Source organism: Triturus cristatus, chromosome 3_2 (genome assembly GCF_964204655.1).
Source record: "Triturus cristatus chromosome 3_2, aTriCri1.1, whole genome shotgun sequence".
NCBI classification, from domain to species: domain Eukaryota; kingdom Metazoa; phylum Chordata; class Amphibia; order Caudata; family Salamandridae; genus Triturus; species Triturus cristatus.
Window position 1 is genome coordinate 499,793,649 of NC_140584.1, and position 27,927 is coordinate 499,821,575.

Here is a 27,927-nt window from a genome sequence, read left to right on the forward strand (position 1 = left end):
AGATGGACAATTTTGGGCACCAGAGAAATGCGCTATCAATGTTAGCATTTCACTGGAGGTTTTTCTCCTTTTTATTACACGTAATTAACTTGTTTTTCTGATAATATGCAGAATGTTAATCCTTCTTTTGTTTACCTTAGCTTACTTGTGGTTAGCGCTATGTGAGCAGGGGCAAATTGAAAAATGCCTTTAATCACTATGCCTAGGTATGTGGAGCCAATGTAAGTGTTCAACATAGAGCATCATTACTGATGCCATGTTTGGGAGCTATGAGGCAAGTGGAATTTAAAACTCTGACTAAAATGGAGGACAAAGATGTGCGGGGATTGAATGAGTTTATCTGCATTAAGAAACTCAATATAAACAAACTGTTACAAGTGAGTACAATGTAAGAGCTGTAGCACTTTGAATCCATTCAAAAATATTCAACAAGGTTATGTTGCCTAGCTTTAACTTGCAAATTTGTAAATAAGGTGAATGAAAATATTAGAGATCATTTTATGTTGAGGAATGGATTAGAGAAAGTAAGAGAGGAGCTGTGGCACTAATTGAGGTCTTGATCATGGTAAAGAGAGTAGAACACTCAGCATAGTGCAAGTGAGATAAAAGGTTGGAAGGAAAGAGGTAGATGGATGCAGATGGGGGATATAAGGGAGTTAGAAGGGCAAATGGAAAAGGAAGGTAAATTCAAATAATAGTGTTTCAGGTGTGGATTAGTAGGATATAAAGTGTAGAAGCTTTACTGGTGAACAAACTTCACTATGGGGTGATGATAAGCTGCTAAATTACCTTTTTATCATAAAAGGCACATATAACAGTGTAGAGTGGACAATTAACTTGCACCATACCTTTTTAAGGTGGAATACATTCAGGTATGCTTTTCAAGTCTATAGTAATATAATGTGAACATGGAGGATTGTCAGGAGGATTGCTGGGATTTTCCAGAAGATTATGCCTACTGTTAATGGAAAATGGAAGGAGAAGATATTTGGGAGAAATTAGTATAAGTCATTTTGGGGTGTGATGGCAGAGTTTACCATAATAGATGAGTAACCGTTCAGAGGTGCTAAATTAACACTAGAGAGTAGGGTCCAACATAGATTACTGGAAATTGTTTCATGTTGCTCATTTTGATTAGTAGAATAGTAAGAAAAGAACGAAAGATGGAGGGCAGGTTTTAGTTGCTGGTATTAGACCTAAAGTTGAAGAGATTTATGAGGGGCTGTGAAGAATGAAACACTAGTGAGGAGGTCTGAAAATCGAGAGTGCCACCTGTGATATATGACAGCCTACACACACTGCCTTTTCAAATATTTGATTTGATTTGGTGGTACAATCTTCTGGTGGTGGTGCAAATCCCTCCATCATTGTCTTGACGGATGTGGTTTATTGATTGCCAGAGGTGGAGTTAATAACTTATATGAGTGCTAGAGAAGTCATTATATTCCTAGATGACATTTTGAGGAGAGACTTTCTCACTACTTTATTAAATGACAATGAAGTTCAGTTGATATCATTAGAAATAAATACATTTGTATGGTCGCTGATTCTGTAGCTGTCCCACATCTTTCCAGAAAAACACTGCTGTATTTCTGAATCCAATATGTAGAAAAAGAAGTGTGGAGTGAGGTTAAATTGATTTTGGGCAACCCAAAATATAGGAGCCAATATAAGAGATTGCAACATTTCATAAAACATTGACTACTGAGGGATAAAAAAGGGCTTGTGTCATATGATCTATTTAGGAGTTGTCAAGTTCATCCTCTGACATACACAAATGTAAATATAATTACATGTGGAATGGAAGGAAAAGCCATATTGCACCTAGTTGCTTTCTTGTGGTCAACCTTACACTTCCCTATTCTGCCACACTCTATGCTGCTTTTTCATCGCTCTTTTTTCTTTTTCCTTCACTTCTTCTATCTTCAAGTTTCTGCATCCTCAGCTCTGTAACTCTGCCTCTCCCTTTCTTTAGTCCCCTTCTGCACTTTTCTTTCTTATTTATCCTTCTTCTTTCCACCCCCCCCCCTGTTTTGGCAATCCAGTTGACACTTTCAGTCTGCTGAGAGCAGGCAGAAATGTCTGCATTTTTTTAAATGAAAAGGTGAAAAACTACCCGGTAATGCACCCTGTAAATCCAGGTCTGAGGAGTTAATCTCCATTTCAGGATAAAAACCCTCTAAATGGCCAGATTTTTCTGCAGAGATACCGATAATTTAAATTCCAGCCTTTAGGTACCTCCGCAACAAAGTTTGGCCGACTCGTAACAAGGCCCTAAGTGTTGCATTGCTAACTTAATTTTTTTTAATTAATGAATTGCACACAAAAAAACACTTTAGTTAGCATAGTAATGTTATGCCCCATGCTCCATTTTGTTTGTGACTTTCACTACCAATGTTCTGTATCATGGACAAACTTGTATTTTCATGTCTTAGTTAAATACTATTTGGATGTATTTTCACAGGCAAGACAATAACCACCCCAATAATATTAAAATGTTGTTTCAGCAGAATTGTACATGTTCAAGGTTTCACCTAGATGTCTTACAAAAATCACACAAAATGTTGCAATATTTGTTCAATTACAGGTGGTGTCATGAGAAGTGCCATTCTGTAGAGTTCTGAGAGACGTTCGACATTTATTTTCTTGCAACTATTTCATTCTATATAATTCTGATTGGTTTATTCTGTGGGAACCATGTAAACTTTATTGAATGTATGAAATGTTTTATTTAGAACCATATAAAGCATGCCCTGTTTAGATGTGTTGAGGTGCCCCTTCTTACTGATCTTAGAAGGCAAAGCCATGCTGGATTGCTTTCCCATTATATACTCAGTATCTTGTTGACCTGAACTTTGAGTTCTTTGTTGATTTTGTACTAACTGATGGTTGCATTCTGATTTATTGAATAACTGATTTTGACTATATTATTTGATCTCTGCATGACTTACAATCTTAAAGGACTATACTGCTTACTCTGAAAGCATCTACTGTAATGAATAATGAATTAATGATTTATAGAGCGCTCAATAACTCAAACAAGAGCATCCTTCCTCTAACCCAAACACCAATCCACAAAGAGAAGTACAAGAGTAGAAACAGAGGGAACGAGCCAAAGAGAAAAATAATAATAACATGGTAAGAGGTGTACATTCCTAAAACCCGACTATATTAAATGTGCCACTGAGTATATGACACACAGAAAAGCCAGGTCTTCAAAGTCTTCTTGAAACTAGCTTTGTTCTCAATTAGCCGATGTGGGCCTAGAAGGTGGTTCCAAGCATTAGCTCCTAAGACCATGAATGATTTGCCCCCTCAAGATTTGAGCCTAAACGAAGGAGGTTCTAACAAATTGACATTGGTGGACCTAAGTGTCCTTCGAGTCCTATAAAGGTCAAATCAGTTGGCTATTTAGGACCTGTAGCATGCAAAGCTCTTAAAACCAGAAAGAGAGTCTTAAATAAGACCCTCTCATGAATCGGTAACCAATGTAACTCTGTGAGTGCTTTACCCTCTGAGCTGCATTTGGTCAGTTTAAGCACCAGTCTGTCAGCTGAATGTTGAACCATCAGGAGGTTATGAAGCAGTTGCTTTGAGTTCCCTGCATGGAGGCTTTTATAGTAGTCCATCCTTGATGTTATAGGGGCAAAGGTCACTGTTTTCCTGGCGGCTAAGTGGAGGAAGTGGAATAAAAAATAAAAAAAAGATTTTATCAATGAAAAGCACATACCCAAAATTGTTGCCACTTCTATTGTGGGTGGAAGAGGGTGCAAAGAATACTGCCATAGATTCACATGCTGTGCCAACTCCTGCTATCAAGTGTTGAGCTTGGAAGTTGCAAGTTGTTTTTCTTTGAATAAGTCTTTTGAATCAGGAGGTCTCTGTAACACATCCTCTGGATGTAGATGTGCATGGCCACTTTGGCTTGCTCTCTTGACAGGATTTCAACACAATAATGTTTTGCAGAAGTATGTGGGGTAGATCAAGTGGCAGCTTTACAGATGTGTGCAATAGGTATGTTCCCCAGAAAATCATAGTAGCACCCTGCTTGCGATTTGAGTGTTGTCCTGGGTGGGAGGGTAGGGTTCTTTTTGCTGTAGTATAGCAGGTTTGGCGACATTTAACAATTTACCTTGTGATTCCTGCCTTTGAAATGGCATGTCATTTATAAGGTTGGGAGAAAGCTCATTGTAACATATAAAATAACATTGAACGTCAAGGGTGTGGAATGCTCTCTCAGCTACCAAGTCAGGGTGTGGGAAGAAGACTAAGAGCTCAATGGATTGGTTAAGGTGAAAAGGAAAGACCACCTTGCACTGAAACTTGGAATTGGTTCTAAGAACCACTTTACTTATTGGACTTAGAAAAACGATTTCTGAAGTGTGATGGTCTGCAATTTATGAATGCGTCTGAGTTAGGTGATTACGATGAGGAACCTTCCAGGAGAGGAACCGTACAGCGCATGAATACATAGGCTCAAAGCGTGGCCCCATTAGTCTGGTGAGGGCTATATTAAGGTTCCACACTGGGGCAGGGAGTACTGTTGGTGGGATTACTTGCTTGAGGCCCTCCATGAAAGCTTTGAACCCAGAGATTTTGAAGAGAGAACATTTTTCTCTATTCTGCATATATGCCCCAATAGCTGCTAGGCGTAGTCAGATTGAGCTATACACTAACCATGACTTTCGAAGGTGTAGAATGTAACAAATTATATCCTGTATCTTGGTCATGAGTGGGTTAATGTTATTTAGGGTACAGTAATACAACAAAATGTTTCCATTTAGCAGAGTAGCATGTGAATGTGGTAGGTCTGCAAGCTTCCCTGAGTATGTCCATGCACTCCAGTGCCAATCCAAGGTAACCAAGCTCTATGATTTCAGGAGTCAAATCACTAGGTTAGGCTGCCTGCGATCTGGGTGTTTGACTTTGCTGTGATCTTGAGTGAGAAGGTCCGTCCTGTTGGGAAGCTTCTCTTGCAGGACAATGGATATCTTGTTTAGGGCGGCAAACCATGGTACTCTGGTTCATGGCGGAGCCATCATGATGAGGGTGAGGGAGGTTTGTATCAACTTCCTGACCACATATGGAATCTGTTTGAGAAGAGGAAAAGTGTAGGCAAAGATCTCTGACTAGTTGACCCACATTGCATTCCCCATGGATTGGGAGTGTGGAAACCTCGCAGTTAAGTTTTGGCACTTTGGGCCAGATGTACCACCGTTTTTTGTGGTTGCAAACGGGAAATCGGCCTGTTTGTGACCGCAAAATTGGTCTGCCCCATGTACAAACCCTATTTTGTGAGTCGGTACCCAAAATAGAGTTTGCAACTCGCTATTAGGAAGGGGCGCGCCAAAGGCGTCCCTTCCTAATAACGACTCGCACTTCAATGTACAATTGTTTTGCAACCGCAATTGTAGTTGCAAAACACTTGCAGTTTACCACCTACTTTAAGTAGGTGGTAAGCCACTAACAAACGGGAAGGGGTCCCTATGGGACCCCATTCCCTTTGTGAATGGATGAGAGAATATTTTTTAAGAGCAGGCAGTGGTCCCAGTAGACAACGAGTTTGAAAACCTGCCCGCACCAAATCTGTTGGGGAAGGGCTGCCAGTGGAGGTGAGGTAGTGCCTCCCTGTTTCCGTAGGAAGAATGTAGTAAAGTACTTGTCAGCTATTCTCCACTGTACTGCTCTGTTAGAATGTTGCATGACATCATAGAATGCCTGGGTGCCTCTCTGGGTGAGATTGTCAGCTGGTCTACTCAGGCTGAGCTGTAAGGAGCTTGCTCCTGGTGGGGCTATCTTTCTACCATCTAACTTCTCCTGTTATCCTGATCACCTATGTTGGAACCAAGCTACTAATAAAGAAGTAACCTACATGTACAGATGGACTCTGTATTTTCCTTTCCAACATTTTGGCGACGATTTTGAACCTACATGTGCACTAAGGAGTAAGGACAACTAAGGAACTAAAGGACAAAGAATCAAAGACTGTAAGCACTTTCAAGACATCAATTGAAACTGAGAGGTAACGCCCTGGACAGCCCCACCAGTGTCCTGTACCATCTGGACAGCCTGAAGCCTGGGCGTTTGACACCTCATCACCTGTGAGTCTGCTGTCACTCATCTGTCTACTGTAAGACTCCTACAATGGTCTCTCCAACAAGTGGCTTGCTCATCCTTCTGTGTTCCCTATTTTGTGCGGGCCCTCGATCTACGTGGGAAGCGTCGTGCTGTGACAGCATCAGTGTTGCTGTATTTTTTTCCTTCCACCACATGGAAGGTGTGTAGCACACAAGTCGAGTGTTGTGATCCTGTCACCTGGGTTGGACCGTGTCAACTTCAACTTTGGAGTTACTTGGAGAATTTATGACAGACATTGTGAGAGGCGGCACCTTGGCCAACCGATGTACAGATTAGGAAGGGCGGTGACTATGGCCTTGTGTTTTGCGGTGAGTGGAGACATTTTATTTTCAAGGTTTGGATGCTCATGCAGTTATCACAACATGGCAGTTTAACCGCTGCCATTTAGACTACACACGAGACCCCCACCGCGCGCATACTCTCCACGCGCGCAGCCCTACCTGTCTCGTGTTGCCTCCAGCCATCTTCAGTGACATCTGTCCTTACTGTTCAGTGAACGCTTTGCTGCACGCTATTGCCGTCAACCTCCCGGTGCGGCGTCACGAAGCGTGCCCCCATCATGTCGTTGGCTCTATGCTTCTCAGAGCTGTGTTGTGACGCTATGCAGCTTGAACGGACTGAGAGCCATCCGGCGCTGCGTTACCATGCGCGCCACCATTTTGTGACTGGCACTGTACACGGGATAGCTTTGCAGTCTCCAGTCTTCTACATGTCTTGCCAACCGCATTGTGTTCAAGTTCAAACTGAGTAGGAGAACTTTGCGGTCTTTGTTGCAGTTTCATATTGTTGCGCTGATTGCCATCGAAGTAGAACTTATTTCAGGAACCATGGCAACTGGATGTTATGTCGTTGGAAGGACACTGAACATTAACCAAGAGGGAGTCTCTGCGCTACATCGCTTTTGATGCGAGCAGCCATATCGAGCTTCGTGAGAGGACTTCGGGTGAGAGATCGCTCACTAGAGTTTACGACTTTTCCGTTTATTGTAATACTTGTCACCTTAATGCATGTCAAATATTAGTGTGAGTGTTTTTACAGTCATGTTTTGATTTTTGGGTCTATAACAGTTGTATGGCGCTCCCTTTTCAGTTTACATGTGCAGTGTGTACCCATTTATGGGGAGGTTTTGGGGGCGTTGTACCCAGTCATAGGGAGGTTGAGGGAGCAGTCTCTGCTCTAACTTTGTTTTAAGCAATGGTGTCTTGTGTCACTAAAGTTGGAGTGTACCCTTTTCTTTTAGGGAGGTCGTGAACGGGTTTTTTGCCCATTTCCAGACTTACCATGTGGTCTACCCTTATTAGGGGAGGTTTTAAGTGTTTTTTATAGGTTGGTGTATACCTTTTGGTGTACTCTGCCATGGAGAGGTCTGTTGTTCTCTTGGCGTTTTCCCCTAACTCTATGTAACTTATGGTGTACCCATCTCTTTGGGGAAGTTGTGGGGGTAGTCAATGTCTTTAGTTTCTTAGTCTCTGTATATAGAGTGTACCCATTTAGTTGGGGAGGTTGTGGGTGTAGTCAATGCCTTTAGTTTATTAGTCTCTGTAGATAGAGTGTACCCATTTAGTTGGGGAGGTTGTGGGTATAGTCAATGAATTTTGTTTATTAGTCTTCATACATAGAGTGTACCCATTTCTTTGGGGAGGTTGTGGGGGTAGTCAATGCCTTTAATTTATGAGTCTTCATACGTAGAGTGTACCCATTTCTTTGGGGAGGTTGTGGGGGTAGTCAATGCCTTTAATTTCGTAGTCTCTGTACATAGAGTGTACCCATTTCTTTGGGGAGGTTGTGGGGGTAGGCAATGCCTCTATTTTAGTTTTCAGTTTTCTTGGGTGCGTGTACCCTATGGTGCACCCTATCTAGGGGAGGTTGTTTTGTTTTCATGGGTTAGAACCCTTTCGTGTTCCTTGGTGAAGTTTTTGGTTGGTTCCTAATGTTATCTTGGGTCTTCCTTTCATGTGGACACCATACTCCGGTCGAAGTCTACCTGCGTGGAATTCGTGGCCAAGGGTTTCACGCTTGTACAACTTTGAGTGGGAAGTTTTTTTCGTTAGTGTTTAGACCTCTTTAAGTGTCAGCATGCCTTCTACCAAGGGACCTCGTGTTTCTTTACAGAGTGTTTCCTCTCTAGAGTATATTTGTTGTTGTGGTGGCACTCTTCTTGTTATCTAGAGTGCTTAGCCACTATTGTATCTCTTTGTTGGGGATGTTGTTTTCTCCCAAGGGTCTGTGTTTTACACCCACTTTTGTTTAACAGGGTGTCTACCCTGTGGTGTGCCCGAGTATGGGGAGGTTGTGTGGGTGACCGCCCTTCTTTGTTGCAGTGTTTTTATCTAAGCTGTTGTGTTTTCCCTAAGGGAGGGGGATGGGGCGTGTAGTAATGTTGTTTGCGATTTTAATGTTTAACATCTTAACATATTTCTGTTCATGCCAGTGGAATTCATGATACCTCATGTAATACACCTGTGGATATGTGCACCTCATTGTTGCACCTTCTTGCTAAAGATTTATTGGGGTATCTTATTTGTCTTTACTTTTACTTCTGTTGTTCCCTAAGGAAAGAGGATGTGTAGTAAAGTACTTGTCAGCTATTCTCCACTGTACTGCTCTGTTAGAATGTTGCATGACATCATAGAATGCCTGGGTGCCTCTCTGGGTGAGATTGTCAGTTGGTCTACTCAGGCTGAGCTGTAAGGAGCTCGCTCCTGGTGGGGCTATCTTTCTACCATCTAACTTCTCCTGTTATCCTGATCACCTATGTTGGAACCAAGCTACTAATAAAGAAGTAACCTACATGTACAGATGGACTCTGTATCTTCCTTTACAACAAAGAACATGGCAGTCATGTTGTTGGTATGCACAAGGATTATTTTACCTTGAATATGGAGAAGCGCCCTTAGAGCTAGATGAATGGCAAAGAGCTCCAAGTGTTTGATGTGGAGACCATGCAAGTGAGGTAGCCACAGACATTCCACTGTCATGTTGTTTGAGTGTGTCCCCCAGCTGGCCTTGATGATGGTCACTTTTGTGTAATGGGGTCAGGAAAAGGCCTGCTCAGCAGCAAATTGTTGCTGTTCCACTCAGGCAGAAAGCAACAGGTGCTGGCCCTTACCAACACTAGATCCTCCATGAGACCCTCCTCTTGTGACCATTGGCTGGAGAGGAGCTGTAAAATCGGACATATGTGAAGCCTAGCATGGGACACTGCAGCCATTCATGAGGCCATCATTCCTAGGAGAGGAGACATATAACTGTGTCAAATGAAACGTCACTGACTGGCTGAAAAAGAGGCAGAAGTTGTTAGAACTCCTGCACCATCTGAAGGCTGGGGAAAGCTTTTAGCACTACTGATTTGAGTACTGTCCCTTGGAAGGGTTGTACCTGAAGTGGCTTTAAATGGGACTGTTTGGCTTTCACTGTGAACCCTGAGCTGTGAAAGAGGGATATTGTGGCCTCTGTGTGAATCAGGCCTTTGTGTCTGCGTGCACTCTTGATCAGGTAAGGAAACACATTGATTCCCTCCCTCCTTTAGTGAGCAGCCACCCATAATAGACATTTAGTGAAGAACCTTGGAACCTTTGTGACTCTGAAGGGCAGCACTTTTAACAGGTAGTGTTCACCACTTATCATGAAACGTAGGTAGAGCAGATGAGCTAGGTGAATCATTATGTGCAAGTAGGCACCCTTCAAGTCAAGGGTGGTCGTAAAGTCACCTTGTTGCAGCAGAGGAATGACATCCTGAAGGGTGAAAATGTGAACGTCTTCTGACAGGATGTATTTGTTGAGAGGATGGAAGTCAAGGATTGGTCTGAGATTCGTCCTTCAAAGTGATGATGGAGTATGAGGAAAAAAACGCCCCTGCTCCATTATGACAAAGAACCACCTGTCCATAGTGATCTATTCCCGCAGGGAAGAAATCCCAGAAATCTTCCCCCAACAAGTGTTCTGTGATCAGGAGGCATGATGGGTAAGTCACTTTTTGAGAGCAGAGGCTCCCTTGCTGGGGCACATCTGCCTCTACCTTTAAAGATGTTACCTAAAGGAGCCCTGTCCTCTATCACCCTGGTGCTGACGGCGGGAGTGGGTGGGATCTGGAGGAGTGGGCTTTAAGCCTCCTCTATAATGCTCTCTCTTAAAGGAACCCCTGCCAGAGGGGATTTGTAAGGCGCCTGTCACCTTTGCTGTATTTGTGTCCTTTTATTATTTTTTCAAGCATTGCATCAACCTGAGACCCGAAGAGGTGTTTCCCATCGTAACCGCAAGTTGACAAGATGCTGTAGTACCTCAAGCTTGACCCTCAGAGCCAAGAATGGAACTGCAAAAACACAGAGGTGCTGACTTCCCATGGAGTGGTATCAGCTGCATTCATGGCATATCTGATGCTAGCATTAGAGATGGCCTTGCCTTCCTCTAGTAACAGTTTTCCCCTCTTCCGGTACTGGTCGGGAATGTGCTGCAACAGCAGCCGCGGTCTGTGCAGGTAACAGCGGTGGGGCCAGGTAAGGGGGGATTTCGAGGGACGATGCAGAGGGAAAATTAAATAAATAATACATTTTCCTTATGCATCTTTCCTCGCAATCCCCCTTTACCCGGCCCCACCACCACACCGCTGTTTACTTCACGGACCGCGGCTGTGCAACAGCACCTCCATTTCCTACCAATGGGCCCTGTCGTACCTAGAAAGACCTACTGAGATGGGGGTTCGAATATGTGTAGCTGCACCAATAGCTACTCTTTTAACTGCTGCATCTATACGTTACTCTTCTTGTCAGGAGGTGGAACATCCCCTGTTGCCTGGGCTGCTGCCTTTTTCCTGCTGATGGTGACTACCAGCGAGTCAGGAGGGACATGACCCCCTCAGGTACAGAGAGTCTGAGGGAGCGGGTTTGTATTTCTTTTCTGCTCATGGCATAATCAGGCAAGATTTCCCAGGCTCTTACAATATATATGGGGCAGATTTAAGCATATTGCACAAAGTGGTCTGTTTTTGAAAGGGTCTCTAGTAGGAAGTCCTCTTCTACCGGGGTAATGTAAAGATCCAACTTATAGTAGGCTGCTACATGATTTTTGATACTATGATATGCTGTACGGTCATCCGGGATTGATGCCAGGACAGGGATGTGTTCTTGATCTGGGTCTATAGGGGCTCAACGTCTGAATCCTCCAGGGATCACCTGAAGCAACTCGATATGTCAGTGCTAAATTCTTCACCTGGTGAATAGGGGCTAGAGGGTCTTTGGCACTAAGGGTGACATCGGCTCTACCTGGAGCTAGTACTAAGAAGTCTACGACTTTGAAGGAGCTGCTGGTGTGCCAGCACCAATGTGCATTTGAGTCGATGCTGATCAAGGACTAAAGGCCACTTTGTCTGTGATCAAGCTGTCAACCTGTCCATGGCATAAATGTGGCAAACTTTGGCCCAACATATTGATATTTGACAGGGAGCAGGGTTTTTTCCGAACTTGGGCATTAGTTACTCTTGCAGCTAATAGAGGATGAGCCATCAGCCTCCCTATAGGGGTTGTATGTGGGATTTCGCTGTTCTCGGCCGGCAGTAGTACCTGTGGGTTGATTGGAAGTTTGAAATTGGAGATCCTTCTAATCTGAGACAACATCTTCTTCCAGAAGGATGGCACCTGTTTGCAATCCCACAATATTAGCCATAACCTCTTCTAAATTTACTGTATCTTTTATTTATAAACTAAAGGCAATGCAACTGATTGCCAAATAGGCAGTTATAAACATAACCATATCCTAAGACTTGATCACTGGATATAACTTAGATGCATTTACTACAGAATCATTGCTGTTCTTAGAATCGCTTTTTGTTTTTAAATGAACTTAACCCAGAAAACTACAAAATGAATTGAAGAAATTTGGTGTGGACTCTGCTATTTATAGACCCCAACTAATATTTTAAAATAAAAGGAGGTATCACATAAGCCTAACTGGAAGCATATATTTATATAAACATATTAATAAACAATGATAGTTCACAGTGATAGCAATGAAAACCACCCTATTATGAATAATACCAATTTAGAGGATTAATAAATTGTCCAAGTAACAATCAATGTACTTTTTTCTTATTCAAACAAAGTAATAAACCAATGAGTCAGATCAGTAGGTAATTTCTTCCAACAGACAGAAAAAAATGGCATTATAAGTGAGCGTGTATATATGTAGAAACTGGCATAAGATCAACAAACTATGCACAGGCATTGGGGCACAAAACAAATTATCACTCTTCCATATAGTCAGAACTAGACAGCAAATATATCCCAACCCCGACTGTTGGCAATCAAACGGTTCTATTACATCTGTGTCAAGAGTGTTGACCATAAATTACCACAGACTACATGCATCCAGGAAAATAAGAAATGCTCCATATGCAGCTGAACAACACACTCTTTGATGCCGTGTCCAAAACATGGCTGAGATTCAACAACACCTGAACTACTCTGACATCTCTGCACTTGCAATGAGGGCCAACTAGACCATTTTGCCACTCAGGCATTTCTTCAGTGTACTACTTGCTAGGTTGTTGCTTTTGGATTGCGATGGGCTGCTATGACTTAACCAAGCCTTATTGGCCCCAATGTTACTTGTTGTCTCCTGTAGTGTGGGACTAGGTTGAACCTTTTTTGTAAGAACTGGATTAGGCTTGCAACCCAGCCCTGCTCACAGTCACCTGAAGGAGTGTCATTAGTTGCTTTACTGTGTCAGCATTGAATATAAAATACTTTTTTGTAGACATGATACCTCCTTACTAGCATTTAAGAAGATATTTAAATGTCCTGGTTTGGATTACTCTACCGTGGAAGCATTGTAAAATATTCTGCAAGTTTTAGAATGGATGTATTAACTTATGTGGATGTACTGAGTTGTATGACTAGTTTTTGTCAATTGGCTAACAAAACTACCTGCCTGAAAGAAGTCAGATGACTCTCCTTCTATTTTCTGAACTTTTTCATCTCACACTGTTGATTGAACATAGAATAAAAGGGAGACGTAGGAAAACAAAGACTTCAGATTGACCTACAGTTTCTACTGCTGGTCAATCAGATATTACAGTGGACCAATTGCCTATGAAATGAGGAGCTGTGAGGGGTCCTAAGATTGAAAGTTAAAAGGAGTGCTGGTAATATTGTTGCAAAGATGGAAATTTGATTAGAACCCACAGTAAATGGTCTCTGAGGAATGTTGGGAGTACTCAATAATATCTAAAACATAGGCAGGAGTGTTTTGGTTTCCTTATATTGGATCTTCTATAAATAATGTTGAAAATCCATTGTTGCTTCTACCAATTGATATGAGAACAGAATAGGGGAAGGTTGGTAATACCTCTGCTTGGTTGAATAGTGATGCATTTGAACTGTTCATTGATCAAGGCTGACCCACTAAAATAACATGCCTTAGAGAGGCAAAATGATTTCTAAAGTGATTTGAACTGTTGTTGGCTCATAATTAACTTCAGGACCAATGCCAGAGGACTCTTCTCCCTTGCAAGTCTCACTTTGCGATCATACAGAAGTGTTAACCTTTGACATTTTTGCCTCTTCTAATTATGCAGGAATTTTTTGAATTCTATGTTTACAGAGGAATAATCTATATTTTAGTTGGACTGCTCAATAAAATCTTTTTCATCAAAGTTTTGTCATGATCATTGTTGTGTCTCAGAGAGTTAATGGTAACAGAGTGATGAGATAAAGGATTCCATGTACAATTTAACAGTGGTTAACCTTTTGTCAGTGCCCCTGCAGTACTATGCCTTTTCTCTATGTTTGGATAAACTGAACTTGTATGAAATACTTATGTATAAATTATTGATTGTTTTTATTATAATACTGCATTGTATTACTGACACTGTTGCTTTTATGACTCAATGGAAATATCAAGATCGTTGACCTTGCATTTAAAATATTGTGTAACGCCATTCGGGTTGTGTTAGACCTGGTACAATTGGCGTGAGTCTCCCTTCCATTTCTACTGATTGCCTCCTCTGTTTGCTGGTTTAGATGCTTTGGGCACTGTGCCACTGCTATTCAGTGCTACAGTGCAAGTGCTCCCTATGTTAAATTGATGTATTGATTAGTGACTCCATGATTGGGTTATTTGATTTACTTGTCAGACCCTAGTACAGTGCACCATGTGTGCCCAGGGCTTGTAAATCAAATGCTGCTGGTGGGCCTTTAGCACTGGTTGTGCCACCTACAGAAGCAGCCTGTAAAGTGTGTCTCAGGCCTGCCATTGCAGAGCCTGTGTGCAGTCTAGTACTGCCATGTCGACTTGGTAAGTGCACCCACTTGCCAGTCCCCTAACCTTCCATTTTCTTCATATCAGTCACTCCTAAGGTAGAGCCAAGGGCAGGGTGCATTGTAGGTATACGGTAGGACATGTCCTGGTGTGTGTGGCATGTCCTAATAGTGAATTACAGCCATTTTCGTTTTTCACTATTGCAAGGCTATCAGTCCCATAGGCAAGAATGGGCAGTTTGATTATAACACCTTATAATCCTAACAGACCCATGGAACATGGTAGAAATTCGAGTTTAGCATGCCCGAACTCAGAATGATAAAATACCACTTTTAGAAAGTAGGTATTTTCTTACCTAACCATCCAGCCTGCCTCTGCTAGCTTTTGTATTGTGTGTCAGGCTTTGTGAGTGACAGGGGCTGAGAGATCCCAGGAGACAGGGTGAGTCAGCACAGAGCTGAATAGACCTATCTGAATGTAGAGTGGTGGAAGGAGTAGCACCTGGGTCTGAATAGGGCTGTGCCTGCCTTCCACAATACTGGCTCCACCTCCTGTGGTGTGTCTGATGACCCTGGCCCACACTGTCAAAGGAAAGAAGGAGTCCTGTAAACAAAGTGCTCCAGGACTGCACAAAACTGGTTTGGACTAGGTATAGACCCCTCTGCCTTCAGAGGACAAAGGATTTAGTAGTATAAATATGGGGACCCAGACCCCAAGACCTTAGATTACTTCTGGAACAACAAGACAAACCTCTGCCAAGGAGAAGAACCAAGGAAGCTGTATGAGTTGGACTGCCCCCCTGCCATTGTGTTGTGTTGCTGGGTGGCCTACAGTGGTGTCTTCAGTGCCAAGGAGAGGAGAAGGAACTTTCAAAGAACTTTCATCATCTTGCAGAATATTACTCCAAGGGCTGGAACTTGTGCTTGCCTCCTGCTGAAGTCTTAGGCACAAAATACTTCACCACCTGCTCCCCTCTGAATTTCCTTGCTGAGAATTCTGTCTGCAGAAGCCTGTGTGTCGCTGGGAGCTGGAAGTGCGACTCAACGAAGAAGAAGCGTGTCGCAGTCGCAGCTGTTGCCATCGCATCACAGGAGAAGCATGTCACCGCCGGAGAAGTCACCACCGCATCACCAGAGAACCGTGCCTTCGTCAAAGCTGTTACCCGATGCATCACTGGAGAAGCGTGTCGCCGCCGCAGAGGTCACCGTCACTTCACCGGAGTAGTGTGTCACAGGGCCTGTCGCGGCTCCAAAGTTACAGAGTTCGCCGCACGGCCACGGGGTGTGCACGCATCGTGTTCATGTCGTTGCATCAAGGGCGCCATCTTATCGCATGGCACCGGATTGTCACATTGCATCGAGGCGCCATCTTGACGCATCGTAACCCGAACGCAGTATGAGAATCAACGCATCACCGCCCCTCCGGTAAGGACCAAGACGCATCCCCTACTCTGTGCAAGTATTGAGGCGCGACGCATCGTCTCCCCCGAAGTAAGGAACCAACGCATCTCCATCCCTGCGAACCTTTTGTTTGTTTTGCGTTACGCATCCAGGTACTTTTGTGAGAACTTTGTTGCATTTATCATCAACTTGAACTAAGTGACTTCTACCATCTTTAAGTCTATTTTGTGTACAGTAGTGTGGATTTTTGTCGTTTGTGGTCTTGTGTTAAGTCTATATAAAGAATACTTCTTTTTTTTAAACCCGTGTGGTGTCCATCTGTAGTATTTTCACTGTATTACTGTATGTGTTCACAAATGCTTAACACACTGCCTCTGAGATAAGCCTGTCTACTCGTGCCAAGCTACCAAGGGGGTGAGCAGGGGTTATCCAGTAGTGTAATCCCCTTTCCCTGACTTAGAAGCAAGGGTCCCTGTTTGATCAAAGGTACCTTCCTCTGCCAACTAGAGACCCCCAGTTCTAACAGGTTGTGTAATGGCCCTGCCGTTTTTCAGCAACGGGGGAGAGAGGTGGCGCAGCTACCAGAGCGGCTGCTTCCAGAGTGCGGGGCTCACGGTTCGATCTCTGGCACCGCCGGCAGCTCAGATCAGCATTATGTGACTCTGGGAAATAGCTCACTTAAGCTCCCCGAAGGCCTCCTGCACCTTGAAACCCTATTTACAAATAGGAAATATTATACGTGATACATATTTTCTGATGTATTGGTGGATTATATTCTAGTTTTTCAAAGAGCCTTGAGGAACATCACGATCATATGAGGTTAGTGTTATATGACTTTAGCAGCACCATTTGTCTTATAAACTTTAGACGTATGAGTTTGAGAAGGAAGAAACTGAATATCTTGGAATTTGATTTAATGTTTCTGGCCTTTCTATGGATCTCACGAAGGTTAAAGCTATTTTGGATTGACCTGTGGATTTACAACTCTTATCATCAATTTATCAAGCATATTACTCACATAGGTAGTGACATTACACGTGCTTTGAAAAGGGTGAATACGATGAGAGGGTTCTGAGTGATATCAAACAGACAACGAGAATGAGGTTTGAGTTGTCTATGATGTCACTCAGAACCCTGAGGTGAAAATATCCCTGTTATTCACTTTTGACCCATCTATAATTTTTAGGTTATGTATGGCCCCCAAAAGCATCTGCTCATGCAGTAGCAGAGGCGTAAAGGGGGAGCTATAAGTAACGTTGCTTCAAATATATATCCCTGTCTCAAAGGAAAAAACAAACATACATGCCATACTTCCCTGCCTTCCTTCCCCATACTGCAGCTGCAGCTGGGCTTTCTGCTTACATTCAAAGTAGCCAAGTAACTCTGCTCTGACAGGCTCGCAGGGAGGGCTGCTAAGGCCTTTATGGTGTCACAACAGTAGATAAACAGTTTTTTTTATCAATTGTTACTATGTCATAGTGGGTTATGAGATTCACTAACTGAAATAAATGATAGAGGCTCTCTATGAGAATCATACATAACATTATGTGATCCTGATACATTAAATAAGTTTATTCTGAAACAGATGCCTCTGGAACAGCAGGCGGAGCAGTTCTGTTACAAGAACAAGAAGATGATGGACAAGTGCAATCTGTCTTTTAATTATCTCTTGTTTTGTCAAAGACTTGAGGTAAATACTCAGTATTAGGAATAAACATTTTAATCATGAAGATGGCCTGTTCTAACTGCCCATGATAACACCCGATCAGTACATGGCGCTTGAATCCCCCATCACTACTGATGAATCCCGCGATGCATTAGCGGTACTGGCATCAGGGAAGGCACCTGTTCCTGATGGGCTCCCAGCAGAGTTCTATAAGACGTACGCCCCTATACCCATTCCAGACTTACATACCCTTTATTCCTCTGCGCTAGAAGAATCTCTGTTGCCAGCTTCAATGCATGCAGCAAGCTTAGTCTCCTTATTGAAGCCCACAGCCCTGGGCTCCTATAGACCCCCAAGCCATCCTAAACTTTGACTGCAAAGTCCTGGCGAAAATAATTCCTGACCATCCGCCCGAACTAGAATGGGTTTGTCCCCTCTCGCAGCACTCACCTCAATCTTCAACACTTTTAGGGTAGCAACATATGCACCACTTCTCAGGCCATGCTCAGGGGGAATGGTATTGGACCTCGAGAAGGCCTTTGCCTCCGTCGAGTGGAATTACCTATTCGCTCGCTGTCCAGGTTTGGTCTTGGGACCACATTCATCGGTATGATAAAGTGGCTTTATAAGCACTCGACTATCTGCGAGGGACCAGGCAGTGCTGTCATTTATCCCCACTTCTTTTCTCCCTTGTGATGGAACCATTGGCGGAATTCTTAGGTCCCAATCTACTCAACTGATCCTTGTCATTTACAGCGCCAGGAGACTCTGTTAGGAGTGAGAGACGCGCTATATAAGCCTCACTTTTCATTTCATTTCATTTCATGTGGGTATACCCCTAGGAGACGGGAAACAAACAATCTCACTGTATGCAGATGACATTCTATTTTATGTGAGAGATGTCCACTTTATCCCCTCCACATTGGCTCACACCTTGAGGTCATTCGCCGATGTGTCATGGCTGGTGTCAACGCGGTAAAGTCCTCCCTATATCCCTTTGAAGAATCTACTCAGGACCCTATTTATACTCTCAGTGGGAACCGCGTACTGTGGTGTGCCGACTCTTTTTGCTATCTAGGAATTACCATTTACTGACAGGAGGCAGACCTATCTGACGGCAACATAGGTAGGGTGACGTCAGCCATCCGTGCCCAGCTCTCCTTTTAGGGCACCCTCCCTTTTTCTGTCATTGGTAGGATTGCTCTCACCAAAATGGTAATCCTTCCGCGGCTCCTTTATCACTTCACAAACCTACCCCTCTATGTTCCCCCCCCTTTTTCAACTCGTTGGAAAGAATGATAAGGGATTTTATTTGGGGTACCTCCCACCACTGGGATTCCATCAAAAAGCTTTACCTGCCTGCAGGCTGCGGCGACCTTGCAGCACCTAACCTAGAGCATTATTACCTCGCTGCACAACTACAATCGATTGCTAGATGGTTGGCCTCCCACCGGCTTACTGACATAGCTACTCTACACACACATCTACCGCTTACTTTCCTACTCCACTTGTTCCACCTTCATTCGAAACCTACAGCCACTGACTCCCTACTACTCAAAGTGGCGCACAAATGCTACCGCAGAAGCTTATTTATCACCTGTTCCACAATACCATATGCCCTTGCTATCCACTCCAGGGGACACCTAGGGGACTAGAGGTCACTACAGCAGCTGAACTACACAACTGGGTGGAAGCCAACAGTTGTGATACAGGAGATCTCTTCCAGGCTGGCCCCTAATACCATATCTAGGCACTAGAAAAATTCTTTGTAGGGTCTAAGGGAAATTTTAATGACCTGCCACAGTTCTAATCCCCTAAATCTATATTGTAAACAACAAAACATTGAACTGGGGGTCTAGTCAGCTTACTAAGCAGAAAAGTAAAGAGAAACGGGCTAAAAAAGTCCCAAAGAACAAAAAAAAAGTGAAAAGAGTAAGAGAAGCAGAAAGAAGAGACAACCAGATGCAATCGGGAGTGAACCTTGGAGCGGAATGATCGGATACCCATCAATTAACGATGTGACCAGTCTTATCATCAGGTTGTCCAATCCAGATTGAGATGCTTCTCTTGATCATAGAGAGCATCTGAATGAAAAGATTACACTCATAGGTTGTCCAAGGTTGTCAAGGGATTGGAATGGAAAAACAAACCATAGTTGGATGATAGGATAATTGACAGGAGTGCAGTGCTAACAAGAAACAGTGAAGTGGTGTGTTAAAATAGAATTGCGAGAAAACACTACCAATTTATTACGTGTCTCGCATCCTAATTAAAACAACAGTGCAGAAAGGCAGTATTAAACAAATGACTGCCGTAAAAAGGTCGACATGTTTCAGCCAAATGAGATACAATCACCTCTGAGGCTTTCTTCAGGACCTGTGTTGTTATTTATCTAGCTACTGCAGTGAAGTGAAGAACACGTATAGTGATAAACATATAAATAAAGACAGACAAGTACATTTATCTCACTATCATGTGGAGATGGCACATTGTACCATTTTAAGTGTATCCTCCGTCTCAAAAGGATGCTGCGTGCATCTGCCAAGAAAGCAAAAGGAAATGTCTCAAAACAGGAAAAATAAGAAATAGAAGCACTTGTTTTTGTCCTAAACAGAAAACTAACATTATATTAGATGTTTAGAGGGCTTACCCGTAATGATCGGGGAGCAGACCTCACCTCGCCCGGATCCTGATTCCCGACTAAGAGGCCCCGCTCTATATGAAAAGAAAAATGAACTACCAAAAACTGGAAAGCAAATGATGCAAAATCCAAGGAAAGAGTATATGCCAGTGTAATATACTACTAGCTACAAAAACTGGTAGTCTGCAACTAAGAATAAAACCACATAATGTGTCATGCCAAACAAAAGGTAACCCCCCAGCAGGAAGTGAGAGGTTTTAATGTTAAATGGGAAAAGAAATACCGAATATGCACCTAAACATGAAATATTCACGCATAACGAAACAACTGCACCTCTTAGGCATGGGCACAGTTGCATGGGTTCGCATAATGATGTTAAAGAACTGGTGTGCAGTTTACATATTGAAAGCTTTATCAAGGGGGAACTTTACCAGGGAAAAAGACATGTAGAGAGGTCTAATAACTTCGTAAAATGAAGATATTATAGTAAAGAACGCCCGATATTCTTCTAAAAGTAAGAAGACTTAAGCAGTATTATGTGGTTTTATTCTTAGTTGCAGACTACCAGTTTTTGTAGCTAGTAGTATACACTTATTAGAAGGCATTTTTGCATTATCGTTTGTACAGAGCACATGATTTGCGCATGTGTTGGGGAATAGTTTGCCCTACCTATGCACTTGCGCGTTAAGCTCAAGCACTCGAGCATGCGCACTAAGCTGTTCTACGAACAGGATTTGCCGGATGGAGTTAACTCCCAGTACCTGACCCCGGTGATTTGTTATAAATGTACCGTGTAAAGCTTTGTTGCTTTCTGGCAGATGCAACGATGGGGTAGGTGCGCAGGCGGCAGCATCCGAGGAAATATGTGAGTAGCCTTGTTTAAAAGGGACACGGGCACCACTACTAGTGGGGGCTTAATATAATTGGTTCCGTGTCTGTTTTTGTAAACTCCTTTTGATCTCCTGTTTCCACAGTCCGTTAAATTAGGGACATTTCATTGCTTGTGCCAGCGGTTTTTCTTCAGCAGTGCGAGGTAAGCACTCACTAAGAACCCATTTTTAATATTGATGGGGTGTTATGTGTATAACTCTTTGAGCGGTTGATACCTCTGGACACAGTGTCCATAAGGACTATTCGGTGTGGGTTATTATCTCATGCGCCTATCCATTTCTTGTTTTTCATGTATTGGATGTGCACACAGTGGTGGCACATCATGTGGCATCAAGGCGTTCCTGATGCTTATATATATTTGTGTTTTACTTCGTTTTGCTTTTTCTGTCCTAGGTACTGATCAGGAGCGGTTACATCATGCAGCTGTAGCCAGATTTCGGGTGATACAGGTTACTGCCCGCCCTGATCTATTTTGAGGGTATTTTAATTGGTTTTCACGTGCACATTACATTTTAAGGTTCTGGTCCTGACGAAGCGCCAACGACCCTTAAGGCGACGCAGGCGCGATACATGTTGACCTATGTCTTTCTACACCCGGGCATAGTATGCCACTGGGGCTAGATTTTATTTAGCAGTTGAGTCTGCTTAGGGTACATGATTCAGACAATCGCTGCAGGTTTACCCTTCACGAATTTCTCTTTACACTTGCACGCACTTTTGTTTTCACCCTCATTGGACCCCACACACCCACATGCACGATCCGGCAGTCCTATAAAAGATCTCCGACCAAGAGACCCTTCGGGGGGACCCGTAGGGAATTGCAGCGCCGGCCCTACGAGGAGCAACTGCCCGATGATGAAGCATGACACCCTTTGGGGTGTGTGAGGGCAACAGAGGACACATAATGGTTTTCCCTTTCATCTGAGGGTCCCTTCACCTAGGAATTCGTCTTTTTCTTTTTCCTTTTTCTTTTCTCTTTTTTCTGATTCTTCTTTTAACATTTGGTGACTTTTTGCACCTTTTTGTATGGGTGACTTTTTGCACCCTACTTTTTAGGAACAGTGTCCTTTTTGTGATATTAATGCAGATATTAGGAGCGTGGACACTGGACCTTTTATAAGCTCCTGGTCCCCCCCTCTTGTGTATAGTAATTCATGTACGGCGGCACAGCCGTGGGACCTTACTATTTTTCTTCTTCGTTATAGGCGCATGAGATAATACCTTTTTGAAAGTGGCTACCCCCTTTTTGCAGGCACCAGCAATTTTGACCCCCTGTGTTTTCACTGGGTCTATGAACAGTAATGTGGGAACTTTTCTCACTTGAGGAGATCTTACATATTGCAGCAATGATAATTGATTGTGAGTACTAGTTTAGTCTACACTTATTTGAAGGCATTTTTGCATTATCGTTTGTACAGAGCACATGATTTGCGCATGTGTTGGGGAATAGTTTGCCCTACCTATGCACTTGCGCGTTAAGCTCAAGCACTCGAGCATGCGCACTAAGCTGTTCTACGAACAGGATTTGCCGGATGGAGTTAACTCCCAGTACCTGACCCCGGTGATTTGTTATAAATGTACTGTGTAAAGCTTCGTTGCTTTCTGGCAAATGCAACGATGGGGTAGGTGCGCAGGCAGCAGTATCCGAGGAAATATGTGAGTAGCCTTGTTTAAAAGGGACACGGGCACCACTACTAGTGGGGGCTTAATATATTTGGTTCCGTGTCTGTTTTTGTAAACTCCTTTTGATCTCCTGTTTCCACAGTCCGTTAAATTAGGGACATTTCATTGCTTGTGACAGCGGTTTTTCTTCAGCAGTGCGAGGTAAGCACTCACTAAGAACCCATTTTTTAATATTGATGGGGTGTTATGTGTATAACTCTTTGAGCGGTTGATACCTCTGGACACAGTGTCCATAAGCACTATTCGGTGTGGGTTATTATCTCATGCGCCTATCCATTTCTTGTTTTTCATGTATTGGATGTGCACACAGTGGTGGCACATCATGTGGCATCAAGGCGTTCCTGATGCTTATATATATTTGTGTTTTACTTCGTTTTGCTTTTTCTGTCCTAGGTACTGATCAGGAGCGGTTACATCATGCAGCTGTAGCCAGATTTCGGGTGATACAGGTTACTGCCCGCCCTCATCTATTTTGAGGGTATTTTAATTGGTTTTCACGTGCACATTGCATTTTAAGGTTCTGGTCCTGACGAAGCGCCAACGACCCTTAAGGCGACGCAGGCGCGAAACATGTTGACCTATGTCTTTCTACACCCGGGCATAGTATGCCACTGGGGCTAGATTTTATTTAGCAGTTGAGTCTGCTTAGGGTACACGATTCAGACAATCGCTGCAGGTTTACCCTTCACGAATTTCTCTTTACACTTGCACGCACTTTTGTTTTCACCCTCATTGGACCCCCCACCCCACACACCCACATGCACCATCCGGCAGTCCTATAAAAGATCTCCGACCAAGAGACCCTTCGGGGGGACCCGTAGGGAATTGCAGCGCCGGCCCTACGAGGAGCAACTGCCCGATGATGAAGCATGACACCCTTTGGGGTGTGTGAGGGCAACAGAGGACACATAATGGTTTTCCCTTTCATCTGAGGGTCCCTTCACCTAGGAATTCGTCTTTTTCTTTTTCCTTTTTCTTTTCTCTTTTTTCTGATTCTTCTTTTAACATATGGTGACTTTTTGCACCTTTTTGTATGGGTGACTTTTTGCACCCTACTTTTTAGGAACAGTGTCCTTTTTGTGATATTAATGCAGATATTAGGAGCGTGGACACTGGACCTTTTATAAGCTCCTGGTCCCCCCCTCTTGTGTATAGTAATTCATGTACGGCGGCTCAGCCGTGGGACCTTACTATTTTTCTTCTTCGTTATAGGCGCATGAGATAATACCTTTTTGAAAGTGGCTACCCCCTTTTTGCAGGCACCAGCAATTTTGACCCCCTGTGTTTTCACTGGGTCTATGAACAGTAATGTGGGAACTTTTCTCACTTGAGGAGATCTTACATATTGCAGCAATGATAATTGATTGTGAGTACTAGTTTAGTCTACACTTATTAGAAGGCATTTTTGCATTATCGTTTGTACAGAGCACATGATTTGCGCATGTGTTGGGGAATAGTTTGCCCTACCTATGCACTTGCACGTTAAGCTCAAGCACTCAAGCATGCGCACTAAGCTGTTCTACAAACAGGATTTGCCGGATGGAGTTAACTCCCAGTACCTGACCCCGGTGATTTGTTATAAATGTACCGTGTAAAGCTTCGTTGCTTTCTGGCAGATGCAACGATGGGGTAGGTGCGCAGGCGGCTGTATCCGAGGAAATATGTGAGTAGCCTTGTTTAAAAGGGACACGGGCACCACTACTAGTGGGGGCTTAATATATTTGGTTCCGTGTCTGTTTTTGTAAACTCCTTTTGATCTCCTGTTTCCACAGTCCGTTAAATTAGGGACATTTCATTGCTTGTGCCAGCGGTTTTTCTTCAGCAGTGCGAGGTAAGCACTCACTAAGAACCCATTTTTTAATATTGATGGGGTGTTATGTGTATAACTCTTTGAGCGGTTGATACCTCTGGACACAGTGTCCATAAGCACTATTCGGTGTGGGTTATTATCTCATGCGCCTATCCATTTCTTGTTTTTCATGTATTGGATGTGCACACAGTGGTGGCACATCATGTGGCATCAAGGCGTTCCTGATGCTTATATATATTTGTGTTTTACTTCGTTTTGCTTTTTCTGTCCTAGGTACTGATCAGGAGCGGTTACATCATGCAGCTGTAGCCAGATTTCGGGTGATACAGGTTACTGCCCGCCCTCATCTATTTTGAGGGTATTTTAATTGGTTTTCACGTGCACATTACATTTTAAGGTTCTGGTCCTGACGAAGCGCCAACGACCCTTAAGGCGACGCAGGCGCGAAACATGTTGACCTATGTCTTTCTACACCCGGGCATAGTATGCCACTGGGGCTAGATTTTATTTAGCAGTTGAGTCTGCTTAGGGTACACGATTCAGACAATCGCTGCAGGTTTACCCTTCACGAATTTCTCTTTACACTTGCACGCACTTTTGTTTTCACCCTCATTGGACCCCCCACCCCACACACCCACATGCACCATCCGGCAGTCCTATAAAAGATCTCCGACCAAGAGACCCTTCGGGGGGACCCGTAGGGAATTGCAGCGCCGGCCCTACGAGGAGCAACTGCCCGATGATGAAGCATGACACCCTTTGGGGTGTGTGAGGGCAACAGAGGACACATAATGGTTTTCCCTTTCATCTGAGGGTCCCTTCACCTAGGAATTCGTCTTTTTCTTTTTCCTTTTTCTTTTCTCTTTTTTCTGATTCTTCTTTTAACATATGGTGACTTTTTGCACCTTTTTGTATGGGTGACTTTTTGCACCCTACTTTTTAGGAACAGTGTCCTTTTTGTGATATTAATGCAGATATTAGGAGCGTGGACACTGGACCTTTTTTAAGCTCCTGGTCCCCCCCTCTTGTGTATAGTAATTCATGTACGGCGGCTCAGCCGTGGGACCTTACTATTTTTCTTCTTCGTTATAAGCGCATGAGATAATACCTTTTTGAAAGTGGCTACCCCCTTTTTGCAGGCACCAGCAATTTTGACCCCCTGTGTTTTCACTGGGTCTATGAACAGTAATGTGGGAACTTTTCTCACTTGAGGAGATCTTACATATTGCAGCAATGATAATTGATTGTGAGTACTAGTTTAGTCTACACTTATTAGAAGGCATTTTTGCATTATCGTTTGTACAGAGCACATGATTTGCGCATGTGTTGGGGAATAGTTTGCCCTACCTATGCACTTGCACGTTAAGCTCAAGCACTCAAGCATGCGCACTAAGCTGTTCTACGAACAGGATTTGCCGGATGGAGTTAACTCCCAGTACCTGACCCCGGTGATTTGTTATAAATGTACCGTGTAAAGCTTCGTTGCTTTCTGGCAGATGCAACGATGGGGTAGGTGCGCAGGCGGCTGTATCCGAGGAAATATGTGAGTAGCCTTGTTTAAAAGGGACACGGGCACCACTACTAGTGGGGGCTTAATATATTTGGTTCCGTGTCTGTTTTTGTAAACTCCTTTTGATCTCCTGTTTCCACAGTCCGTTAAATTAGGGACATTTCATTGCTTGTGCCAGCGGTTTTTCTTCAGCAGTGCGAGGTAAGCACTCACTAAGAACCCATTTTTTAATATTGATGGGGTGTTATGTGTATAACTCTTTGAGCGGTTGATACCTCTGGACACAGTGTCCATAAGCACTATTCGGTGTGGGTTATTATCTCATGCGCCTATCCATTTCTTGTTTTTCATGTATTGGATGTGCACACAGTGGTGGCACATCATGTGGCATCAAGGCGTTCCTGATGCTTATATATATTTGTGTTTTACTTCGTTTTGCTTTTTCTGTCCTAGGTACTGATCAGGAGCGGTTATATCATGCAGCTGTAGCCAGATTTCGGGTGATACAGGTTACTGCCCGCCCTGATCTATTTTGAGGGTATTTTAATTGGTTTTCACATGCACATTACATTTTAAGGTTCTGGTCCTGACGAAGCGCCAACGACCCTTAAGGCGACGCAGGCGCGATACATGTTGACCTATGTCTTTCTACACCCGGGCATAGTATGCCACTGGGGCTAGATTTTATTTAGCAGTTGAGTCTGCTTAGGGTACACGATTCAGACAATCGCTGCAGGTTTACCCTTCACGAATTTCTCTTTACACTTGCACGCACTTTTGTTTTCACCCTCATTGGACCCCCCACCCCACACACCCACATGCACCATCCGGCAGTCCTATAAAAGATCTCCGACCAAGAGACCCTTCGGGGGACCCGTAGGGAATTGCAGCGCCGGCCCTACGAGGAGCAACTGCCCGATGATGAAGCATGACACCCTTTGGGGTGTGTGAGGGCAACAGAGGACACATAATGGTTTTCCCTTTCATCTGAGGGTCCCTTCACCTAGGAATTCGTCTTTTTCTTTTTCCTTTTTCTTTTCTCTTTTTTCTGATTCTTCTTTTAACATATGGTGACTTTTTGCACCTTTTTGTATGGGTGACTTTTTGCACCCTACTTTTTAGGAACAGTGTCCTTTTTGTGATATTAATGCAGATATTAGGAGCGTGGACACTGGACCTTTTATAAGCTCCTGGTCCCCCCCTCTTGTGTATAGTAATTCATGTACGGCGGCTCAGCCGTGGGACCTTACTATTTTTCTTCTTCGTTATAGGCGCATGAGATAATACCTTTTTGAAAGTGGCTACCCCCTTTTTGCAGGCACCAGCAATTTTGACCCCCTGTGTTTTCACTGGGTCTATGAACAGTAATGTGGGAACTTTTCTCACTTGAGGAGATCTTACATATTGCAGCAATGATAATTGATTGTGAGTACTAGTTTAGTCTACACTTATTAGAAGGCATTTTTGCATTATCGTTTGTACAGAGCACATGATTTGCGCATGTGTTGGGGAATAGTTTGCCCTACCTATGCACTTGCGCGTTAAGCTCAAGCACTCGAGCATGCGCACTAAGCTGTTCTACGAACAGGATTTGCCGGATGGAGTTAACTCCCAGTACCTGACCCCGGTGATTTGTTATAAATGTACCGTGTAAAGCTTCGTTGCTTTCTGGCAGATGCAACGATGGGGTAGGTGCGCAGGCGGCAGTATCCGAGGAAATATGTGAGTAGCCTTGTTTAAAAGGGACACGGGCACCACTACTAGTGGGGGCTTAATATATTTGGTTCCGTGTCTGTTTTTGTAAACTCCTTTTGATCTCCTGTTTCCACAGTCCGTTAAATTAGGGACATTTCATTGCTTGTGCCAGCGGTTTTTCTTCAGCAGTGCGAGGTAAGCACTCACTAAGAACCCATTTTTTAATATTGATGGGGTGTT

The 27,927-nt window shown here is 43.5% G+C and overlaps 1 protein-coding gene across 2 annotated transcripts in view; it reads right to left on the reverse strand.

The window, feature by feature from the left end:
- IRAG1 (inositol 1,4,5-triphosphate receptor associated 1) overlaps positions 1–27,927 on the reverse strand; it is an 857,666-nt gene that overhangs the window by 580,425 nt on the left and 249,314 nt on the right. The gene's annotated exons all lie outside the window — the stretch shown is intronic.